General features: G+C 38.3%; 1 long non-coding RNA gene across 1 annotated transcript; it reads right to left on the bottom strand.

The window, feature by feature from the left end:
* Window positions 1–16,023: 16,023 nt before the first annotated feature.
* On the bottom strand, window positions 16,024–17,201 carry LOC121398951. The gene is made up of 2 exons (XR_005964638.1): window positions 17,091–17,201; window positions 16,024–16,706 (listed from the first exon to the last, which is right to left on the bottom strand). It is a non-coding gene; the product is annotated as an uncharacterized LOC121398951 (long non-coding RNA).
* Between the last annotated feature and the right edge of the window lie 4,724 nt (window positions 17,202–21,925).

Here is a 21,925-nt window from a genome sequence, read left to right as displayed (position 1 = left end):
TCCCCTTTTATATATTACTCATCTCCTACCAATTTGTCTTTCCTTGTCACCCCAACTGTTTGGTCCTATTCTCCCTCCTACATTTTTCTTACTCTCTCCTATTCTCCCTATATTTTTCATCTTTTCTCGTTGTTACACTCTAATCTCCTTCTCTTTCCATCTCTTCTCCCCTCTTTCCATCTCTTCATCCCTCTACTATTCTCCCTGTTTGGCCTTACTCTCCCCTACCCGCCTTCTTCTAGATTTCCCCTTTGTCTCTACTTCCTTTCCCTACTTCCCCTCAACTTGTTGGCTTTACTGTCCATCATATTTCTTTCCTTCTGTGTTTCTGGTATGGTCTCTCCATCTGTCTCTGTCGTTACTAACAGATGTATGAACTCGAATGTTTGGTTGGGCAATATGGGGACTCCTCTACAATAGATATGTCATAATTCAGTACAGACCTTTGGCTTTGTATTCAAACACACACAAATTGCCTTGGTTTTTATGCAAAGCAAAACCCAGATTTCCAGCAATTACCCAGCCATCTCCCATTTATCTTCTGGTCTCCATCATTCACATCACCACCTAGTGGTTGGGAAAATCAGATGGAAAGTATATCCCTCCCACAATCCTCTAGGAGGCAGCAAAGAGGGTCTGCTCAGCTGGGAGGTCTTATTAGCCTCACCTGGAGGTCAAAGGTGGAGCTCAAGAGTGAGTGCTCTCCGCCCTGTGCTGGGAGAAAGGAGAGAAACTGAAGCTGTATTTGGGGGAACTCACACTCATGCAACTGGGTGTTTGTTATTTGGCACAAGGATTGTTGCTGGACAGTTGAGGAAATTTATTCAACAAGGAGGCACAGACTGGCTGCTATCTGCGGCCCTCAAGACTTGGGAGTGAGCTGCTTCACAGAGAGAGCGAGCAATGGAAATTTCCAAAGGACTGTGAGTGAAATTAATTTGTTTGATGAACTTGCCCAAGTGGGGTTGTGGGTCATTTGTGAAGGTTTTCTTCAGCAAAAGTTGTTGGCTTGATGGAGGCCTCAGATGTTAGGAACTTTCATCTCCTGTTTAAGCTGCTGCGTTCAATAAATTCACCTGCCAAGTTGGAAACCCTGTGTATCTGCCTCTCATCTGTGTGAAACTGTTGCTACTACCTAAACCGTGACCCCACACACTAGTTACTAGGGTAAAATGAAATGAACCCTAGCAACCAGATAATCAATTTTGAATTTCGGCAGCCAAATAAAAACCTAAATCAATTCTAAGCAACTTTCCATTAAAATTCAGTGCTTTTAAAGTTATTTGTAAAAACAGTAGCTATGGAAGCACGGGCAATCCTTAACACTATCCTCAGGATTCAATTGGGTTAATCTCCCAGAATCCTTTGCTTTGCTAAGCAGAGACTGGATACAAAAAATATAAAAAAAAATGAATACCTAAATATAGCAAAACATTAACCTCTACAGTCTAAATGCTAGAGATGCACTTGTATAAAGTAATGTCCACAAAAGAAAATTAAAGCAGAATAATTAACCTAAACATTTTAAAATTGACCTCTTTACCTTTGGTGGAATTCCTGAATTTCTATAAACTTTTCACTAGTTTCTAATTCACCTGTAAAGATTGTGTTCCAACATTTCCCAAACTCTCTGGTTCTTTCTCCGTGATTTCTCAAGGGCAATGTTTTTCTTTTGTCCGAATAGTACTGAGTGACAGCAGAAGGAATTTAAATAAATGATATGAACTTGCACTAAGTGCAGGGGTTTAATAATTCATTTTTGATTTCAAGAGCAAAGCCCAGGAAAGAGGGATATTTCTCACTAATTCATCACTTTAAGGCTGTCACTTTCCCATATCTGGAGAGGCTCCTCTTGTCATCTCCTTTATATACTGAAAGAGCACAACTAATACTGCATTTTACCTGCACCCCACAGTCATGTTACCTACTCAACCCTTTATCCTACAGGCTATTCCTTTGCTACTATAGGCACCATTTCTCCCTACTATACCTGCTATCCCACAGTCACACACCCTTCCCAGAGACTATTATCCCACTGTTACTATAGGCACCATCTCTCCCTACTATACCTGCTATCCCACAGTCACACTCCCTTCCCAGAGACTATTATCCACTGTTACTATAGGCACCATCTCTCCCTACTATACCTGCTATCCCACAGTCACACTCCCTTCCCAGAGACAATTATCCACTGTTACTATAGACATCATCTCTCCCTACTATACCTGCTATCCCACAGTCACACTCCCTTCCCAGAGACTATTATCCACTGTTACTATAGACACCATCTCTCCCTACTATACCTGCTATCCCACAGTCACACTCCCTTCCCAGAGACTATTATCCACTGTTACTATAGGCACCATCTCTCCCTACTATACCTGCTATCCCACAGTCACACTCCCTTCCCAGAGACTATTATCCCACTGTTACTATAGGCAACATCTCTCCCTACTATACCTGCTATCCCACAGTCACACTCCCTTCCCAGAGACTATTATCCACTGTTACTATAGACACCATCTCTCCCTACTATACCTGCTATCCCACAGTTACACTCCCTTCCCAGAGACTATTATCCACTGTTACTATAGACACCATCTCTCCCTACTATACCTGCTATCCCACAGTTACACTCCCTTCCCAGAGACTATTATCCACTGTTACTATAGACACCATCTCTCCCTACTATACCTGCTATCCCACAGTCACACTCCCTTCCCAGAGACTATTATCCACTGTTACTATAGGCACCATCTCTCCCTACTATACCTGCTATCCCACAGCCACACTCCCTTCCCAGAGACTATTATCCACTGTTACTATAGGCACCATCTCTCCCTACTATACCTGCTATCCCACAGTCACACTCCCTTCCCAGAGACTAGGCACTCTTGACACCTCTACCCCTTACAGGGTTGACTGTTTTTTGCCATGAACCTACAGTAAGGTCATCAGATTCTCAGAGTAAAATTTGAGTGGAGAGGAAAATTGCCACCCCATCCACTTTAGAGGACATAGTCCAACAAACCACTCCCCATTTTACAGATACAGCTTGTATTTTAAACAAAACTCACCAGTGTGGGGCTCTCTAGACCAGTGATCCCCAACCAGTAGCTCGCGAGCAACATGTTACTCTCCAACCCCTTGGATGTTGCTCTCTGTGTCCTCAAAGCAGAAGCTTATTTTTATGCAAGTTTTAATTGCATAAAAACTAAGTACAGTACCAAATAGAGCCTCTTGTAGGCTGCCAGTCCACATAGGGGCAACCAAAGAGCCAATCACAGACCTTATTTGTCACCCCAAGGGACTATTTTATGCTTGTGTTGCTCTCCAACTCTTTTTACATTTGAATGTGGCTCACGGGTAAAAAAGGTTGGGGACCCCTGCTCTTGACTATCAATTGTCCCTCATCCATCTTCCTGGCAGCGGAGCCTTCTCCAACATCACAATTACGGACTTCGACAGGTTTTTCTTGATGAATAAAACTACTTTATTTGTTTACATACAGTAAAGGCTCGTCAGCTTTGATGCATCATGCTCACTACTGACATGTTTTGTGCCCCATGGCAATTCCTCAGAGTAGAACAGGTCTTCCCACAATACACAACTTTATAGCTATCCTTAACTAGACAATTCACACAATTATCCTTAAAGGAATATTACCTAAATGTATTTCCATACATTTATTCTCTAAAAGCTATAACAAGATATACCCACATATGCTCATTTATCAGTTCATAGGAGATCTAAAAATATCAAACATTCGGTCTACAAATTCCCCACTTTAACTCTCTCGCTCTCTCTCTCTCATATTTAATACCCCCAGCACACATTCTAGGATAATAAGTTATTAATGGCAGAATAACAGTGGAAATTCCATGTAAAAATAGCCCCAGATTTTATAGCAGTATGTCACAGTGGCATTCCCAAAAAACCAAGCAGGATGATACCACAGCAGCAACATGTAAAAACACCCAATAACTCATAGCAGTATGATACAATGGCGATTCCAATTATAATGCAGTTGTAGATAACAAGTTGTCTAATTCTGGGCAGTGTCATTCTGTGGCCACTAAAGCAAATAAAGTTCTGTCTTGCATAAAAAAGGGCATTAACTCTTTATAGGTCCCTGGTGAGGCTTCATCTGGAGTGTGGGGGCAATATTGGGTACAAGTCATGAAGAGGGATATACATGAGCCCTACATGCACTTGTTACCAATGCCATAATGCTAGTTTACAGACACCGCAATTGTGATTATTATTATTTCCCCCTCAAGATCATTAATATTTATAAATGACCCTGGTCATTTTTCCTGTTCCATCAGAGAGTTTCATAGACTTTTATTGGTTCTCTAAGAGATATAATACTATAGGTTTATACTGCACAATATATAATACCCACAACGGTGCTCTATTGTGCTGCCTGTGCTCTACAATTCACTAGCACTTTACATCACATGTGACAATCCATAAGAGTCTTTTCATACCTCCCAACATTTGAAAAATGTAAAGAGGTACAAAAACCCATCAATTGTCTTACCACACCCCCTAATTACCATGTGTGTTTTACAAAATTTGGCAGGTTATAAAAGTGAACACATTTGAAGGCCATGTTTTATGTGTTATAACAGTTATGATAATGAAGCTGAAATTACCCTGAGTCAGTTTGCCCAAGAGACCTGCTTATCTTAAATAGTTACAATTGTATCTTAAATTCTTACAACTGTATGGATGTGCAGTGTTCTGGTCTTTCTGCCAAAAAGCCTTTTATTTTAATTACGTTTCAGAAACTTTGCATCTTTTTTGGCGTCAGTGCAGTAGATCAAAGAGAAACTCTGCATATTTTAGTAATAAACCGAAGACTGTAGGCTGAACTGTCCAAATTGGCAATATCCCATAGAAAACGGGACGGTTGGGAAGTGTCATATTACCAATAATAGTGTATGCATGCTAATTTCAGTCTGTAAAACTGGTTAAAGAAACCCTAACCATTCAGTTCTAAAGTTCACATTAATTTTATCTTTTTATAAAAAAAAGTATAATTTAATTCCAGGGCCTTCGTGTGAACTAACCCCAATTCTTTGAACAGATCTCCAGTCTGATGATCAAGGTCTGATGATCAAGGTCCAAAATCGTTTGTTTGCTGTCCATTGTTTAGCAATCAACTCATCTCATACAGCCATGTTAAACATCTATAAAACAAAAGATCAAGGCAGCATTAGTTCTTAGCATTTAAGATCTGTTTGGTCAGTTTAATTTTCTAATGTTTAAGTCACTAGTCTCTTGCTTTTAATTCACGGTCACATTTAGACGGACAAAACATATAAACAGAACAGATTCATGTGGGCCACACACACACACACCAAAAATGCTTTAAATAGTGATGGGCGAATTTGGGGGGCTTCGCTTTGCTGAAAAATTTGCGTATTTACAGCGAAATTCACAAGACATCAAAAAGTTTGCGAAACTGCGCCACCATCAATTTTTTTTACGCTAGCTGTTCTTTTGACGCAGACGTCCAATTTTCACGCCGGTTTTGCGAATTTATTCACTGGCAGCGAAGAAGTCGCGCCTGGCGAATAAATTCGCTAGTTTTAAACACTTGCAAATTTCATTGTTAGGAGTTCTACTACAGCTCTCTCAACATTTTAACAAAAATAGAAACAAACTGACACATACTAAAGCAAAAAGTGCCACAAATGGATCAAAAACAAAAAAAACTGCCTGTGATTAAAAACCATATTAAACTGATCAAATGCTTTCATCTTGAATCAGAAAAATAAAAAGTTTAAATCACATTAACACATACAATTTTAACATCTTTTGTTTCTCGGTCTACAGTCTGGAATCACTCCCTCAGTTGAACTACTCCCCCTCTGGTTTTCTTTTAAATGGAGGAGGCAGAGAGCAGTGTAATCATTTTTTTGACAAAGAGATGCCTTCTACAACTCTCTGCATACAGCTGTTCTCTCACCAAAATGGTGCTTCATTAAAAAAACAAAAACCTTATTCTATAAAACTTGTACTATTACAGTTGTCCTGGTACTTGTTAAAAGTACCTGCTCTTTGTGACTTATGTTCTACTCAAAATTGAATGAGCCTCCCCCTGACCACTAGGCTAAACCCTACCTTCTCTCTTGCTTTTTCAAGAGCGCTCACTCTTAAATTGACAATTTGTCTTTTTTATGCTTCTTATCCATTGTTTTCACCGCAAATTTTGAAAATTCTGTTATCAGTCCTCACGGTTTCTGAGACGTGCAATTACTCTCGAGGGTAGTGGATCTGCCAGCAGCTAGTTTTGTTTTTCTATCAGAACTTTTTTTTGCTTTCTTTCTCAACAGTATTTTCGCCCCTTCACAAACCACTACAATATTGCCATTACACTTACATACAGAGTTGCACTTTAAATTCTACTTCACCAGAAGGATTAATCCTGCCAACTACGCCAAATATAATAACGGGGTGTACCCTTATGAATATTAATAGTGTTAAGTCTAAAAACTTGCAAGATCAATTAAGCCTTCTGATGAACTGCTATTGAGCAACACCTTTCACACAATATAATTAAATAGATTGACTTATCTTATGATTTTAGTTACAAGAATAGCCAGTTCTGCATGAATTTAGCACAAGTCAGGGAGACCCACATGCATGTCCTTCAGGTTACTGATAAACCTTGATACAAATGTCCAGGCACTCTTAAAACTCCTATGTGAAGCCCCTCATGCTAAGTAGAGGATCCCTTTTATACCAGAGTTTTAAGAAAACCCCCAACCCAAGTGATGACATGCAATAATGTGTGCAAATTAGTTATGGGCTAAACTGATCAGTTTCTCTTCACCAAAAATTCACCAAATGCATTGAAAAGTCTATGGGCAACAAATGTTTCACCCACTGCAGCCCATGGAAAAAATTCACCAATCACTAGTGCAAATCTTTGTCATAAAACACAATTCTAACTTGTCAAACCAACGTTGTATCGTGTTTTATTACTCATATAAGTTGTCTAAAAGTATATAGTCTATCGGCTGTCTTTATTCCAAGGATATTTCCTAGAACGATACCAGTGTTTACCCAGCAATATACACAACACAGTGTAGCTGTCCAAAAAACTGCTACTTTTACCTTAAGATAGGATTCATATCAGATTTATATATTGTTATATGAATACCACTATAAAATACAGGATTAAACAGTAGCAATTCCATGTATAAATACCCCGAGAGCACATAGCAAGTTAACAGTGGCAATTCTATGTATAAATATTCCCAAAGCATATAGAAGGATGACAGTGGCAATACCATGTATAATACCCCCATAACTTATAGCAGGGTTAAGCAGTTGCACTTCCATGTATAACTAACCCAAGAACACAGGATAACACAGTGACAATTACATGTATACTCCCAGAATGTGTAACAGGATAACATTGTGGCACTTCCATGTATAAATACCCCCAGAACTCATAGCAGAATGGCACAGGGTTGCTTTCATGTTTAATTATCCTGCTATACACTCTGGGGATGACACAGTGGCATTCAATATAAAATACCCCCAGAACACACAGCAGGATGACCGTAACAATTGTGTTAATATCCCCAGATCACAAAGAAGAATGGCAATTTCATGTACAGTATAATATCCCACAACCAATAGCAGTGACAATTCCATGTTCTAGAACTCATAGCAGGATGGCACAGTGTGGATTCCATGTATAAGCATCCTTAGAGTGTATAGTAGTTTGACAGTGGCAATACCATGTTTAATACCCCAGAACACATAGGTTGACGATGACAATTCCACAGTCTGGGGTTATAGCAGGATGACAGTGATAATTCATGTATTTATACGCCCAGAAAACATAGCAGGATGACACAGTGGCAATTTCATGGATAGATACCACCAGAAAACCTAGCAGGATGGCACAGCAGCAATTCCATGTGTAAATATCCCCAGAGCATATAACTAGTTGACAGTGGCAAAACCATGTTTAAATACCACAGAACACATGGCATAATGACACAGTGGTAATTCCACTTATAATACACACTGAACTAATAGTAGGATGGCAGTGTCACTTCCATGTATAAATATCCCCAGAGCATATAGCAGGATGACACTGGCAATACCATTTATAATACCCCCAAAACACACAGAATGATAGCATAATGGCAATTATATTTATAATACCAACCCAGAACACATAGCAGGATTACACAGTGGCAGTCCCATGTATAAACATCTCCAGGGTATATAGCAGGATGGCACAGGGTCCCATTTGTGTATAAATAAATATCCCTAGATCATAAAGCAGAATGACAGTTTGAAAACCATTTATAATTCCCACCTGAACACACAGCAGGATGACACAGACAGTTCCATTTATAAACACCCTCTGATGTTCTAGCAAGGTGATAGTGGCAATCCCATGTATAAACTCACCCCAGAACACACAGGATGGCACAGTGTCACTTCCATGTATAAATATCCATAGTGTATAGCAGTATGGCACAGTGACTATAACATGTATAAATATCCCTCAGAACACAAAGCAGGATGACCGTGACTGTTCCATGTAGATTAACCCAGAACACATAGCAAGATGGCACAGTGGTAATTTGATTTATAAATATCCAGATATTTTAGCAGAATGACACCCATGAATACATATCCTCAGAGCATATAGAAGGATGACAGTGGCAATACCTTGTATAATACACCCAGAGCTTCTAGCAGGATGGTACAGTTGCATCTCCATGTATATTACACCAGAACACCAAGCAGGAAGGCACAGTGGCACTTCCATGTATAATAGCCCCAGAACATGTAACAGGATTGCACAGTGGTACTACCATTTATATATAACCCAAGAACATCTAGCAAGATGACAGTGACAATTCCATCTATAAATAACCCCCCCTACTGTATAGGAGGATAACCATGGCAATTCCATGCATAATACTCCCAGAACTCCTAGCAGGATGGCACAGTGTCCCTTCCATGTAAAGATATCCCCAGAGCATATAGCAGGATGAGTAGCAATACCATTATAATATCCCCAAAACACATAGCAGGATGGCACAGTGGCAATTCCATGTATAATACCCCAGAACACACAGCAGGATAGCAGTGGCAATTATACCCCCCCCCCCCAGAACACATTGCAGGATTGCACAGTGGAAATTTAATATAAATACCCACAGAACATATAGCCAATAAGGCAATTCCAGGTATAAATATCATCAGAGCTTCTAGCATGATGGCACAGTAGCACTTCCATGTATAACTACCCCCAGAACACATAGCATGATGACAGTGACAATTACATGTATACCCCAGAACATGTAACAGGATGGTACAGTGGCAATTCTATGTATAATTCCCCCAGATTTTATAGAAGGATGTAATAAAGAAATGGACCCTTTATTAATATTACATTTATATTGATCAGACACAGCATAAGACTGGTTAATCCTGCCAATTACACCAAATATAATAAAGGGGTGAACCAGTTATTACATTTATATTAACCTTAACAATATGCAGGATAAATGATAACACCTTTACTATTTACCCAGCAAAACACATAGAACAAATACATTGCGGCTTGAACTTTGGACAATAGCTGTCCCAAAATCGGCTACTTTTTACCTAGGATTTGATTCATCTATCAAAGCAGATATATATTGTAAATCATTATGAAATGAATTATATGAGAACCACTATGCAACATTTCACCCCTTGATTTACAAAAATATACTGAATTACAAATCTGTAACTTGTCTAATAAGATCTCATACGCGGATACATGCACTGAGTCTATATACATTACTACTACCCGATAATCAATGTACTGAAGTTAGGACTAGTTATTCTGATGGAAGGACACATTTCACAAAATATTTAACAAATCTTATCTATATTGATAATCGTATCTATATCAGCGTCAGACTGGGGGGCCCCCACACCATCCCTGGGCCCCCCAGCTGCAACCCCCCTCCAGGACCCCCATTCAGCCCACCAATCCTGCACCCCCCCACCAGCACCAATCCACCACCACTTACTCAGATGGACCCCACGGTCCAAATGTAATTTTATTATGTCCTCGCATACCAAGGGCCTACGGGTGCACCAAAGCTGGAGCCCACTGGGTTTCTCACCTGGGGCCCCGGCAGGCCAGTCCGACCCTGTCCCACGTCATAAAATACTTGTATTGTATAAAACCATCCAATGGTCTCTGTTGTTCTGCCTGTGCTCTAAAACTCACTGGCACTTTACACCTCATGTGACAATCCCGGTCAATACCTATAATATAATAGTGTATGCATGCAAATTTCATTTACATTTTTTTAGCCCACCATTAAATGGATTCCAGACCTTTATTCTTTGAACTGATGTCCAGTCTGATGATTAAGGTCCAATTCTTTTTTTTGCTGTCCAGTTTCGCAATCAAATTGTCTCAGTTAGTGCAGACGTTACAGCCATGTTAAACTCCTATAAAGCAAAAGATAAAGGCAGCATCAGTTCTTAGCATTGAAGATCTGTTTTGTCAACTTTCATTTCTAATTTTATGAAGAATAGTCACCAGTCTCTTGCATTTAAGCCAGTCACATTTAAAAAGGGGAAGTAAAGTCTAAAATAGAATGCTAGAAATGCTGTATTTTTTTATACTGAACATAAACATGAACTTACATTTCTGTTTAAATCTGGCTCCATGATCTTTGTCCCTGCAGCTGGAGTTGGAAACAGTAAAGGGGATGTAAAGGCAAAAATAAAATCCAATACAAATCTCTACACAGTCGTCAACTGCTAAAGGGAAACAAACAAAGCTGCTTGAGTTCTGCATGGCTGGGAAGTAAGGCGGGGGCTCCCCCTGCTGTTCATAAGTATGATTGTTTCCCTGCAAAGCAGTTAGGGACCGTCTGACAATTCCTATCCACAGCAGTAAAATGAAGGGAGAATTTCACTGCTTATAGTTAGGTTTATTATAAAACTGTACACTTTTTAATTGAGGTATATTGGAGATAGTTTTTAATTACAAAAAGTAAAAATGGAATTTTATTTTTTTGCCTTTACAAGCCCTTTAAGACAAGACAAAACATAAATAACATTCATGTGAGCTCACACACATACTAAAAAAATGTTTTAGAAACTTGCAACTTTCATTGTTAGTTGTTCTATGACCAGGGGCATTTTCTGAAGCGGCCTTTAGGATGCTGCCCCTCTTCCACCAGTGCATACAATTCACAGTGCCAGAGCAGGTATAGCGGGGTCACATTGCTAATGTGGAGAGCAAATTGCACATTCTGCACTGGCAGAGCCAAAATTCAGATTTAAAAAAAATAAAATCGATTTTTAGCTCCTAAAGTCACCAGAAGAGACTTTCTTGATGCCTGTAATTAAAAAACTAACAAAAATCAGATTCTTTAGTCCTGAAATTTTGTCAAGACTCTTGCTTTTAAGTCACCATCACATTTAAGACAAGACAAAACTAAGGATGCATCGAATCCATTATTTTGGATTCGCCGTACCCCGAATCCTTCGTGAAAGATTCGGCTGAATACCGAACTGAATCCTAATTTGCATATGCAAATTAGGGGTGGGAAGGGAAAAACATCTGACGTCCTTGTTTTGTGACAGTCACGTGATTTCCCTCCCCGCCCCTAATTTGCATATGCAAATTGGTTTTGGTTCGGCTAGGAAGAAGGATTTGGCCGAATCCTGCTGATGCATCCCTAGACAAAACATATAAACATGCAACACATTCATATGGGCACACATACACAACGGTTTTAGAACTTGCAAGTTTCATAGTTGTTCTAACAGAGTTCTTTTTAACAAAATCAACACCTGAAAGGCCTTGCATGAGGAAAAAAAAATGTCAAATAGTGGATAAAAAAACCCAACTTGATGTCTTTACTTAAAAGCGTAGAAAGTGTCAAAAACAGCATTCCACTGCTCTCTAATTCTCTGCATACAGCCGCTCATATCTTGTTCTTAACTAAAAATATTAAACATTCTATATAGCTTGTACTATTACAGTTGCACTATGATCTACCAGTTCCTCTGCTTGATTACTTCGATCACTGCCTGATCTGCAGCAGATTAACTTATTTTCCCCATGTCCTCTTGTTCTGTGGCTTCTGTATTTTCGGTAAAACTAAATTCCTGATGCCTGTTAACAGCACCAGCTCTTTGTGTGACTTGTGTTCTGGTCACAATTGGCCTTGTTATTTCTAAATAATCTTCATGTAATCTCCCCCCAAGACCACAGGGCTATCACACTCCCTCTTTTACAAGAGCTCTCGCTCTTAAACAGTGATGTAACTAGAGGGGGGGGCCCTGGCGCGGGACGCGCTGCCGGGCCCCCCCCATCCCCCTCCGTACACCTGGAACCGCCCGGGAATCGTGGCGAGTGAGCTGCCGGGGGGGGCTGAGGGGGTGCGGGCCCTGGCCCAATCGCACCCCCTGCTTCCCCGGTAGTTACGCCACTGCTCTTAAATGCACCATTTCTTTCTCTTTTCTATGGTGCTTCTTAATTGTTTTCACCACAAATTTTACAATTTGTTTTACCAACTTCTCGATGTTTGAGGGGTGCAATTTTTCTCTTATTGAGGCTAGTGGATCTGCCTGCACCTTAAGTGCCTCTCTTGGATGGTCTTCCTGAAAGCACAACCAACCCACTTGTGCGGAGGACCTCAGCTCCTTGGAACACCGACAAATACAATCGAAACGAATCACCTGAGGTTTCTGATACCTTAACAAATCCTGAGATATGTGGGTCCAGCATCCATACCAAGCCCACGTGGGAAGGGTGGTCATTTTATCATCTACCGCTCTAAATTTATCAATCAGCAGAACATTTTCTTTCAACATTGTTTGCCCTTTGTAAGCCATTACACTTTCGTACAAAGTTGCGCTATAAATTCTTCAATTTCTAAATCTATTTCTGTACTTAACAGCATCAGAAGGGTTAATGCTGCAGACTATGCCAAATGTAATAAAAAAGGTGGTGTACCTTTTATCAATATGAATACTTTGTAATATTAATAGCAAGTTAATAAAATATACAGGATCAATGATTATGCCTTCTAAACTATTATTGTTAACTATGCCTTCTAAACTATTATAAACTATAACTTACACTTTCTGAGAATTGACTCACAATTTATACACAAATGCCCCCAGAACAAATAGCAAGATGACACAATGACAATTCCATGTATAAATACCGCCAGAACTCATAGCAGAATGACAGTGGTAATTTAATGTATTAATACACTAGAATGTTATCGCAGACAACTGCATGTATAAATACTCCCAGAACAAATAGCAGGATGACAATGGCAATTTCATATTTAAATATCCCGAGAAATCACGGAAGGATGGGTAGAGTACAGTGGCAAATCAATGTATAAACACCCCCAGAACCCATAGCAGGAGGACAGTTGCAATTCCATGTATAAACACCCTCAGATGTTATAGTAGGATGACACAGTTGCAATTCCATATATAAATACACTCATGTTATAACAGGATGAGACCGTGATAACAGCATGTAAAAATACTCCCAGAACAAAACAGATTTGAGGAGTGTGTGTGTATGGATGCTGGGTTTTAATTTGGAGGGGTTAAATTGGGTTTTTTCAACTTAATTTAAACTATGCAACACAGTGGCCATTCCACGTTTAAATAAACAGAACTCAAAGAAGGATGGCACAGTGGCAAATCCAAGTATAAAAACCCCAGAACTCATTGCAGGAAACAGTGGCAATTCCATATATAAATAACGCCAGATGTCCTAGTAAAAGGAGTGATAATTCCGTGTATAATACCCCCAGAACTCAGGATGACACAGTGGCAATTGTATATATCAAACCCCAGAACATGTAACAGTAACAATGCCATGTACAAGTACCCTAAGATGTTATAGCAAGATGATGCAATGACAATTCAATGTATCAATACCCCCAGAATACATAGCAGGATGATATAGTGGTAGTTTCCTATATTAATACATGCAGATATTATAGCAGGATTATAGTGACAATTCCATGTAGAATACCCCCAGAATATAGCAGGATGGCACACTGTAAAATCCATGTATACATACTCTATAATCTTATAGAAAGAGGATACCCCAGAATACATAGCAGGATGACAGTACAAATCCAATGTATTAATACCCCTAGGTTTTATAGCAAGATAATACAGAGGTAATTCCATGTTTAAATCTCCCCAGAACCCATAGGAGAATGGCAGCATATAGCAGGATGACAATTACAAATATACCCCCAGAATGTGTTAACAGGATGGCACAGTCTCAATTACATGCAGAAAATATCCACAGAACTTGTAGCAGGATGGCAAAGTAGCAATTCCATGTATAATACCCCAGAACACAACAGTGTGACAGTGACAATTATGTACAAACACAACCTGATGTTATAGAAGGATGAAACCATGGTAGCTCCATATATAAATACCCCAAGAACATATAGCAGGATGACATAGTTGCAATACAATTTATAATCCGCTAGAATACATGGCAGGATGTGTTCTAATACCCCTAGAACACAACAGGATGACACAGTGGAAATTCCATGTATAATCTCCCAAGATTTTATAGCAGGATGTAATAAAAAGATGGACCCTGTATTAAATAATATTTAAAGGGATACTATCATGGGAAAAAAAAAAATCTCAAAATGAATCAGTTAATAGTGCTGCTCCAGCAGAATTCTGCACTGAAATCCATTTCTCAAAAGAGCAAACAGATTTTTACATATTCAATTTTGAAATTTGACATGGGGCTAGACATTTTGTCAATTTCCCAGCTGCCCCTGGTCATGTGACTTGTGCAGAATTCTGCTGGAGCAGCACTATTAACTGATTCATTTTGAAAAAAAATTTTTTCCATGACAGTATCCCTTTAATTTTATATTAAGAGTTTCTATAAATTCTGTATCTTCTACAGTTATTACTGCAATTCACAGCATCAAAAGGGTTAATCCTGCCAACTATGCTAGATGTAATAGAGGATGAACCCTTTTATTAAATTGAAAATGTATTTAACCTTAATAAATATTAATAAAAATATGAAGGATTAAGCCTTTACTATTTACACAACAAAATACATAGACATTGTGCCTTGAACTTTGGACAAAAGCCGTCACAAAATCTGCTACTTTTTACCTAGGATTTGATAAATCAAAGTAGATTTACATATTGTAATGCATTATGAAGTCAATTATATGAAAACCACTGTTACATTCCACCCCCTCGATTTAAAATGTATACCGATTTACAAATCTGTAATTTGTCTAATAAGATCTCATAGGTGGATACATGCACTGAGTATATACATTCCTACTACCCAGAAATATAATCAATGTACTGAATGTAGTACAGGTATGGGACCTGTTATCCAGAATGCTCGGGACCTGGGGTTTTCCGGATAACGGATCTTTCCGTAATTTGCCTTAAATCTACTAGAAATTCTTTTAAACATTAAATAAACCCAATAGGCTGGTTTTGCTTCCAATAAGGATTAATTATATCTTAGTTGGGATCAAGTACAAGCTACTGTTTTATTACAGAGAAAAAGGAAAAAAGGACAGCCATTCCGTAATTCTGAGCTTTCTGGATAACTGGTTTCCGGATAAGGGATCCTATACCTGTATTTCTGGTGGAAGGACACATTTCACAAAAGATTTAACAAATCTCCTCTATATCCCCAAGTCATAAAATACTTTAGAATAAATTAGAATTTACATCCAATGGTCTCGGTTGTGCTGCCTGAGCTCTAAAACTCACTGGCTCTTTACACCTCATGTGACAATCCTGAATAGTCCTATTACCAATAATATAAGTGTATTTCAGTCTGTAAAACCAGTTAAAGAAAACCTAAATATTCAGTTATAAATTCCACATGGATTTTACCTTTCTTTTATAATAAACAAAGGCCCATTTACATTTTCAGCCCACCATTTAATGAATTCCAGACCTTTATTCTTTGAACAGATGTCCGGTCTTATGATGGTCAAGGCCCAAATGTTGGTTTGCTGTCCATTGTTTCACAAACAACTCAGTCTACGTCAATGCAGCTGTTACAGCCATGTTAAACATCGATAAAGCAAAAGGCAGCATCAGTTCTTAGCTTTTAAGATCTGTTTTGGCAACTTTAATTTTCTAATGTCAAGAATAGTCACCAGTCTCTTGCTTCTAAGTCACCGTCACATTTAAGACAAGATAAAACATAACAATACATTCATGTGGGCCCACACACACACACACACACACTTCTCAAACATACTAAACAAAATGTTTTAGAAACTTGCAACTTTCATTGTTAGTTGTTCTACCACCAGGGACACTTTCTGAGGTGTTTATGATGCTGCCCCCTTCCACCAGTGCAAACAATTTCCAGAGCCGGAACAGGTGTAGGGTATTGCATTGCATTGCTGGAGAGCAAATTACAATTCAAAAATTGGATTTTCACCTCCTAAAGTTGCCAGGAGCAACTTTTTTACCCCTGCAAACTTGTGGGCTACTGCCGCCTCACATGGGTTTCTCAACTCACTTTGTGGTTGCTGCACTCCTGTCTACCACAGCTCTAACTTTTTAATAAAATCAACATGTCTTATAAGTCTTTATACAAAGAAATTGTCAAAATAATAGATCAAAAAAAGAATTCTTGATGCCTGTAATAAAAAAAATAAAAAAAAATTAAATCATCATTCTTTAATCCTGAAACAGAAAACACTTAAATTACATTAAAAATACATCACAATTCCTTTAATTTCTCAGTCTAGAATCACACCCTCAGTTTAACTAGTCCCCCCTCTGTTTTTCTATTATGATTTCCATCCAGTTGAGCTGTAAAACTCACTAGCACTTTACACCTCATGTGACAATCCCTAACAGTCATATTACCAATAACATAAGTATGCATGCATATTTCAATCTGTAAAACCAGTAAAATTAAACAAATAAATAATCAGTTATAAAGTCCACATTAATTTTAACTTTCGTTTATAATAAACATTTACATTTTCAGCCCCCCCCCATTAAATTAATTCAAGGACCTGAATTCTTTGAATGGATGTCTGATCATCAAGGTCCAAATCTTTGTTGCTGTCCATTGTTTTGCAATCAACTTGTCTCCGTTAATATTACAGCCATGTCATACATCTATAAAACAAAAAAAAAACAAAGAAAAAAAAATCAAGGCAGCATCAGTTTTTAGCATTTAAGATCTGCTTTGTCTACTTTAAAGGAGAACTCTTAAAATATAAGCTTCATCATACTGAAACAAGAAACTTTCCAAGTACAATCAATTGAAAATTCTGCACCGTTTCTGAAATCAAGTATCTTCACTATTCCTCTCTCAGCATCTGTTTCTCTTCATTCTGTTTTCTTGCAGGAATCTGGCATCTTATATTCAATAAAGATTTTGGCTTTTAACAGACGGTCCCGTGTGCGGAGCTTTACGTCTCCTCCTTCCGTCCTATACATGCAGCCTGGGACGCCGAGAGTTCCTTGCACCCAGTCACAGGATAATTACTGCCGGCTTCTAATCAACAAAACTGGTGAGTCTGAGCGCTCACATTTTTGTTATCATGTATTCATTGACAGTTAGATCCAATATGCCTTCTAGGGGGGCTTCCTTTCCTAGCAGATGTATTAGAGCTCACTCAAATAACTGATTCCAGTACAAACAAAATAACTGCCTTTTGCACAAATCCTGCATGTAGAGAGACATGATGGCTGGTGATTTTAATAGTGAGCTCTAATACATCTTCTAGGCAAAAGGAGACCCCCCCTATAAGATATATTGGATCTAACTCTTGCCTGCGAGGAAGTGGACAAAAGTTGACCTGGGACATAGGCGGGGGAATGGGGATCAAAGTATACCGGGCCCCTCTGAAGGTTTTTTTTGCGGGGAACCCAGTGTACTTTAGTTATGCCACTGTAACTGTCCATGATTATCTGACACCCAACTGCTGCATGAAGACAGAATGGAGAGCAACCAATGCCGAGAGATGAATAGTGAAGATAAACTGATTTTTTCAGAAACTAATCTTTTATTGATTTAAAAAGTTTACTTTAGTATGCGGATTAATTTTCATGATTGTTCCCCTTTAGTTTTCTAACTTTGTCAATAATGGTCAAGTCAGTCTCATGCTTTTAAGTCAACATCACATTTAAGACAAGACAAAACATAACACATTCATGTGGGCCCACACACACACACAAAACTAAATGGTTTTAGAACTTGAACTTTCAGAAATCGACATGTCTGAAAGACCTTGCATGGAAAAAAAAAATAAATAAATAAAAAAAAGTGTGGGGGGAACTTTGATGCCTTTACTTAATATAATTAGATTCTTCAATCCTGAAACAGAAAAAAAAAAAAAATTACATTAATACACTACAATTTTGTTTCAACAAAGAAGGGAGGGGCAGAGAGCAGTGTAATCCTGTGACAGATGTCTTCTACAACTCTCTGCATACAGCTGTTCTGTACATTCTATATAGTTTGTACTATTACAGTTGCACTATGATCTACTAATTCTTCCGCTTCATTAGTTTGATCGCTGCCTGATCTGCAGTAGAGAGAATTTGTTTTCTCAGTGTCCTTGTTGTTGTTCTGCTGCTTCTGTTATTTTCTGTAAAACTAAATTCCTGATGCCTGTTAACAGCATCTGCTCTTTGTGTGACTTGTGTTCTAGTCAAAGTTAACCTTATTATTTCTAAACCATCTTCATGAGAATCTCCTCTGATTACTGGGCTAACCATTTCTCTTTGCTATGGTGCTTTCTATTAATAGTTTCTATTACCAACATCTGAGGGGTGCAATTCTCTCATTGAGGCTAGTGGATCTGCCTGCAGGCCAAATGCCTCTCTTTGGATGGTCTTCCAGAGTGCCTGAAAGCACAACCAATCGCCGAGGACCTCCGCATCTTGGAACTCCGACAAATACATAGTCAATAACAGATGATCGGAGTGTGTTACCTGAGAGAGTTGCTGATGCCTGAGATATATGTGGGCCCAGCATCCATAACAAGCCCACATGGGAAGGGCCCTAATTTCATCATCTACCCCTCTATCAACCCGCAGAACATTTTCTTTCAACATTCTGTTTGCCCTTCGCAAGCCATTACATTTTTATACAAAGTTGCCCTATAAATTCTTCAATTTCAAAGTTATTACTGTACTTCGCATCAGAAGGTTTAATCCTGCCGACTATGCCAAATGTAATGAAAAAGGTGGTGTACTTTTATCAATATGAATACTTTGTAACATAAATAGCAAGTTAATAAAATATGCAGGATCAATGATTAAGCCTTCTGATGAACTGTTATTGAGCAATACCGGACACACACAATGAGAATCAACAGCAACAATTTATACACAAATGCCCCCAGAACAAATAGCAAGAGGACAATGACGATTCCATATGTAGATACCATCAGATTTTATAGCAAGATGACGTATAATTCCTGCCAGAACTCATAGCAGAATGACACAGGGGTAAATTAATATATTAATATAGTAGAATGTTATAGCAGGATGAGACAATGACAACTACATGTATAAATACTCCATGTAAAAATAATGTCAGCAAAATTTGTAGAGGGCACTTCCATGTATAATACCCGCAGAACTCATAGCAGGGTGACAGTGATAATTGCATATAAAACCCCAGAATAGCAGAATGACAGTGACCATTCAATTTATAAATTACCCCAGAACACAGGAATGACAGACAATGCCATGTACAAGTACTCTACGATGTTATGTTATACAGATGATAAAATGACAATTCAATGTATAAATACCCCCAGAATACATAGCAGGATGATGTAGTGGTAATTTCGTGTATTTATACATAGATTATAGCAGGATTACAGTGACAATTCCATGTATAATACCCCCAGACCTAATGGCAGGATGACAGAGTCAATTGCATATATAAAATGCCAGAATAACCCAGTGACAATTCAATTTATAAATTACCCCAGAACACAAGGATGACACAGTGACATGTAAAGTACTCTGAGGTTATAGAATGATACAATGACAATTCCATGTATTAATACTCCCAGAATACATAGCAGGATGACAGTACAAATGCCATGTATTAATACACCCAGGTTTTATAGCAGGATAATACAGAGGTAATTCCATGTTTAACTATCCCCAGAACTCCTAGCAGAAAGGCAGTGACAATTACAAGCATACCCCCAGAATGTGTTAACAGGATGGCACAGTCTCAAATCCATGTAGAAAATATCCCCAGAACTTGTAGCAGGATGGCAAAGTAGCAATTCCATGTATAATACCCCAGAACACAAGAGTATGATAAATGACAATTCCATGTACAAACATCTGATGTCATAGAACGATGACACCGTGGTAGTTCCATGTATAAATACCCCCAGAACATATAGCAGGATGACAGTTGCAATATAAATTTATACCCCTAGAACACACAGCATGATGACAGTGACAATTCCATGTATATATACCCCAGATTTTATAGCAGTATAACCTTGACAATTCCACATATAATACCCCTAGAAGACATTAACAGGATGGCACAGTGGAAATTCCATGTATAATATCCCAAGATTCTTTTAGCAGGATGTGATAATGTAAGATATATTTATATTAAGAGTTGTACTATAAATTCTTAGTCTTCTACAAAGTTATTACTGTACTTCACAGCATCAGATGGGTTAATCCTGCCAACCACGCCAAATGTAATAAAGGGGCAAACCATTTATTAAATTAAGAATTTATATTAACCTTAAAAAATAATATAATAATATGAAGGATAAAGAATTAGCCTTTACTATTTACCCAGCAAAATAAATAGAACAAAGACATTGTGGCTTGGACAAAAAGCGGTCACAAAATATGGTACTTTTTACCTACTATTTGAGTAATCAAAGCAGATGTACGGTATATATTGTATTGAAAAATTATATGAAAACTACTACATTCCACCCCTCGATTTAAAGGATATACGGATTTACAAATCTGTAACTTGTCTTATAAGATCTCATCCGTGGATACATGCACCGATTATATACATTCCTACTACCCGAAACAGATAAATCAATGTACTGAATTTAGTACCTTTAATTCTGGTGGAAGGACACATTTCACAAAATAACAAATCTCATCTATAGCCCAAGTCATGAAATACTTCTATTAGGATTTCCATCCAATGGTCTCTGTTGTGCTGCCTGTGCAATAGCACTTTACACCTCATGTGATAATCCTGAACAGTCATATTACCAATATTATAATAGTGTATGCATGCAAATTTCAGTCTGTAAAACTGGTTAACGAAACCCTAAACATTCAGTTATAAAGTCATTGATTTTAACAGTCCATTTACATTTTCAGCCCACCATTAAATGAATTTCAGACTTTATTCTTTGAATGGATGTCCGGTCAGATGATTATCAAGGTCCAAATCTTAGTTTGCTGTCCAGTTGCACAATCCACTTGTCTTGGTTTATGCAGCTGTTTTATAGTCATGTTAAACATCTATAAAGCAATAGATCAAGGCAGCATCAGTTCTTCGCATTTAAGATCTGTTTTGGAAACTTTAAATTTCCTAATGTTATCAAGAATAGTCACCAGCTCTTAAGACAAGACAAAACATATAAATAACATTCATGTGGGCCCACACACACACTTAAAAACATACTAAACAAAAAATGTTTTAGAAACTTGCAACTTTCATTGTTAGTTGTTCTAACAAGGCTGCCTTTAGGATGCTGCCCCCCTTTCACCAGTGCATACAATTTCCAGCACCAGAGCAGGTGTAGTGGGGCATTGCTAGTGTGAAGGGTGCAATTGCACACTCTGCACTAGCAGAGCCAAAATTTTGATTTAAAAACAG

The sequence above is a fragment of the Xenopus laevis genome, chromosome 9_10S (genome assembly GCF_017654675.1).
Source record: "Xenopus laevis strain J_2021 chromosome 9_10S, Xenopus_laevis_v10.1, whole genome shotgun sequence".
NCBI classification, from domain to species: domain Eukaryota; kingdom Metazoa; phylum Chordata; class Amphibia; order Anura; family Pipidae; genus Xenopus; species Xenopus laevis.
This window is presented reverse-complemented; position numbering and strand designations above follow the sequence as displayed.